This window comes from Arachis ipaensis, chromosome B05, assembly GCF_000816755.2.
Source record: "Arachis ipaensis cultivar K30076 chromosome B05, Araip1.1, whole genome shotgun sequence".
Taxonomy (NCBI): domain Eukaryota; kingdom Viridiplantae; phylum Streptophyta; class Magnoliopsida; order Fabales; family Fabaceae; genus Arachis; species Arachis ipaensis.
In genome coordinates, this window is record NC_029789.2 from 128,373,603 (window position 1) to 128,378,428 (window position 4,826).

Sequence of the window (4,826 nt, forward strand, 5' to 3'; positions counted from 1 at the left end):
TTCACCACTACTGCCGCTACTACCCAGGCGTCACAATCTCTGACCTGGAGCAAGTGGGACGAACCACAACCCTTGCTACTACCCAGGTATCTTAAGCATTGACCCGGAGCAAGCGGGACGAACCACAACCCTTGCTACTGCCCAGGTATCTCAAACATATATTCATTCAATCTCAATTCATATTATAAATCTTCATTGTTATCAAATCTCAAACTTTAACCTGGAGCAAGTGGGACGAACCACAACCCTTACTACTACCCAGGTATCACAAATACATTCATTCAAAACTCCATAATTAAACTCATTTATCATAAACATCCTTTTTCCGTCTCATACCCGGAGTAAGTGGACAACGCCACTGCCTACTACCCGGGGTCACACATCATATTTCAGCATTTATCATTATTATCCATTTATCACATTCATTCATTAATCATATATGCATTTATACTCAGCCATAAAAAGTAATGGATTTGCCGTAACCCGGCAATAACTCAGCCATTCGGCCCATGGTTCAATCGAGAACCGGCCATTTATCAATAAATATTGCCCCTCGGCTCATGGCACACACGGTACTTCCACCGTCATCCTCCATATCTCATATAATCATCTTTGATCATCATTGATCATAACATTTCCCCTTGCTTCACTCGCAAGTTACCACATCCCCTAGCTCCTTTCTCATTGCTAGGCATATCGTAATGATTTAATACCTAAGGGATGAGATCGGAGGCTTAGAAGTATGATATTTGGCTTTAAAAACTCAAAAACCATCTTTGGCATGAAAACAGGGCCACGCGTACGCGCACTCCACGCGCACGCGTGGATGGCCAAAAACTCATCGATGCGCAAGCGTCATACGCGCGAACGCGCGGGTAGAAAAATATCTAAACGGCGCGCAAGCGTCAGCCACGCATACGCGTGGGTGCTCTTGCGCCCAGGCACAAAACTGGCACAACTCTGGCACAACTCTCTGGAAAATAGCTGGGCATTGGGTGCAGCGCATCGACGCGCACGCGCACACCATGCGCACGCGTGGATGGTGCCTTCTTGAAGAACGACGTGTACGCGCCAAGTGCGCCTACGCGTGGAGGGTCATTCTGCTAAAAATTTTCTGAGTTAAAAGCTGCAGAATTTACAAATTCAACCCCCAATCTTCCGACGGACGTAACTTTATCATTTTAAATCATTTTTCACCCGTTCTTTGAACGGCATGGACATCCCGGATCCAATTTCATTTCTAAACAGATTTGGCATAATAACCAACCTAATCATTCATATATTCATTATCTGAAATTCATCCAATCACTTGTGTCATCATACAATGCACACATCAACTTACCTTTCTTACCTTTTCCCGGCCTCCGGCCCAAAATTCACGGCCTCCGGCCCAATTTTCACAATTTAAATGCATAAACCACAAAATCAATACTCATTACCCAGTACATCAAATTCTCAATACGCCAAGCATACAAGGTCACACAATTCTCAACCCAATCATTAATTCACATTACATATCAACTATGCATATTAGCACCAACCATTTACATAATTCAAACTTAATCCTAGGGGCATCTAGCCTAGGAATTCTCATCACAACACATGGTACTTAAATGAAACTTAAACCATACCTCTTGTAGCCAAACCAATTGAGCCTCTTCTTTGGAAGTCTTCACCAAGCTTAGCTCCAAGCCTCACCAAAGCTCCTCAAGCAATACCAATCTCCCAATTGTGCACCAACATCACCAAATACACTAACATAACCAATATCACATACATACATCAATCTAGGGCTCATAAAAATGACAAATTACAAGGGTTTGAGCACTTGGTTAGACCGGGTATTACATTCTACCCCCCTAACAGAAATTTTCGCCCTCGAAAATTTCATCCATCACTGCGAGTACGCGAGCGTAGTCTGCCTCTATATCCAACGCATAACAGTCCCAAGGTCCTTTTATTCTGCGCACTTCCGTTGCCGCGCTCTGATTTCTCTATATTCGAGGTTCTCGGTCATTTGTCCAACGCCGACCAATAGTCTCGTTCCTTACTTTTATCGTCTCATCAACTCACCCTATTAAATCTCAAATCATGTCATCAATAATATTACCATCGTCGTTAATCACAGCCGTCGTCCCCCATCACTATAATCAATCAAAGATCATCACCACACCTTAATGATACTCCATCACTATCCTCTCTCTCTGCCAAGCCAATTACCACTAATCACAGCTCAACTCCAAGCATAAACTCCAAACTTACTTTCTTATTCTCAAACCCTCGAATTTCCACATGACTTGCTGTTATAAAGCCTCCGACTCATCAATCAAAAACCCCTTTCATTTATGGAAAGCAAATGAGTTTGAAATAACAATTTAACAAAATTATAAGAATCCGCTTTCCTTTAATAATCTATAAAAGCATTCGAGACACAACAACTTGCACTCTCTCATCATCTAAATCCAATTATGCATCAATGATAATTTCCTCATCCGCTTTAGAACCATCAAAGCTCACAGCCGCAATCAATTCTAACTATTGGATTCCCAAACCGTCGGATCTAACGGTATCACCCGTTGTTGTAGTGAACACACGACCTTGTTGTTGGCCCTTGGTAGTATTCCGGTTGACCTTCTTAGGACATTTCCAGGACACGTGTCCAGCTCCTCTACAACCATAGCAAAGTCCCAATCTACCTCGACACGGAGTTCCCGGATGATGGCTTTGACATCGCCCACTAGTCATTCCACTCTGAGGTTGCTTTCCGTTAAAGGCCTACCTAATCACTTATGCTCACCAAACCTTCTATTAAGATAACTTAGGGTTATCTAGAACAGATCATAATTTTTTTCATTCGACCATGTATTATGAGTGAATACTAGCCTTCAGCATTATCTAAAGTGGTAAAGAATTGAGTTATCAGTTTTCTTATTACCTCAGGTACGAAAATCAGACCTGGCAGTCTCCCGGTCCTTCCGATGTGGGCAATCTCTGACCAAATGTCCTAGCTTTCCGCAATTGTAACACAAACCCGAACCATAACGACACGGTCTATTTGGGTGATGACCTCCACATCTCTGACAGCTCAAAACATCTGAAACAACCACTATTTGCTTTTCCCTACCTTTTCCTTGGGAATTCTTATTTGTCGCAAGGTCATTTCGCCTTTGGGGAAGACGTTGTGGGTATCCTCTTCTCTTAAACTCTTGACTCCTTGTTGGGTATTCCTGATTGTGCTCTCTGCGGTGGGACTCCTGACGGTCATTCTTCGTCTCATCAGCCTTCCTCACACATTCTTCAGCAATATGGCTCTTGTTCACAAGTTTGGAGAAGACCCTGATCTCCATCGGTCCAACGGAGCTCAGGATTTCACTTCGAAGTCCTCCCTCATACTTAATACACTTCCATTCCTCGAAGTCTCCCGGGGTTCCTTGACACATACGAGAAAACCTGAATAACTCCTCAAATTTATCCGTATACTCAGATACGGACATTGTACCCTGCTTCAGCTGCAGTAATTCAAGTTCCTTGACCGTTCTAGCAGAATTCGGGAAGTACTTCTTATAAAATTCCACTTGGAAGGTACCCCAGGTGATAGGATCATTCCTCTGCTGCAGGAGACGTCGGGCCCCTTGCCACCAATGCGATGCTTCCCCCGTGAGCAGATAGGTGGCAAATTCAACACACTGTTCTTCAGGCACCAACTGCGCTTACAGTGCTCGCTCCATGGCCTGAAACCAGGTGTCAGCTTCAGTCGGATTAGTGGTTCCCTTGAACTTAGGTGGATTAACCTTTAAGAAAGTTGCCAGTGTCATCGGGCCCTGAGCTCCACTTCCGCCATTGCCATTATTGTTTATCTGTTGCCCAAGAGCCTCCGCAGTGGCCTGCATAGTAGCAACCATATTCTCCAACACCGCCATAAAGTTTACCGGGTTATTCGGGTTGATTTCCGGTTCCTGAGTACTAGTACGATCTCTCTTACGTCCCCGACCAGGTCCACGAGGCGCCATCTGGTTCCTATACACACCAAACAATCGATATCAAGTTGATCAATCTCAATATCGGAAGTATAGTGCTTCAAAGTACCAAAAGTACACTCATGGACTTCATGCTAGATGTATCGGTTAGATACCCTAACTAGCACAGGCACAGACTCAGAGTATGCATTGAAGCATAAGCAGTTCCATCCCTCAGGCTCACGAGGACGAACTGCTCTGATACCATAATGATTTGATACATAAGGGGTGAGATCGGAGGCTTAGAAGTATGAGATTTGGCTTTAAAAACTCAAAAACCATCTTTGGCATGAAAATAGGGCCACGCGTACGCGCACTCCACGCACACGCGTGGATGGCCAAAAACTCATCGATGCGCAAGCGTCATACACGCGAACGTGTGGGTTGAAAAATATCTAAACGGCGCGCATGCGTCAGCCACGCATACGCGTGGGTGCTCTTGCGCCTAGGCACAAAACTGGCACAACTCTGGCACAACTCTCTGGAAAATAGCTGGGCATTGGGTGCAGCGCATCGACGCGCACGCGCACACCACGCGCACGCGTGGATGGTGCCTTCTTGAAGAACGACGTGTACGCGCCAAGTGCGCCTACGCGTGGAGGGTCATTCTGCTAAAAATTTTCTAAGTTAAAAGCTGCAGAATTTACAGATTCAACCCCCAATCTTCCGACGGACGTAACTTTATCATTTTAAATCATTTTTCACCCGTTCTTCGAACGGCATAGACATCCCGGATCCAATTTCATTTCTAAACAGATTTGGCATAAAACAGAGATTCGTAGTCCAAGTTATGTCCCGTCAAAGTGTGCT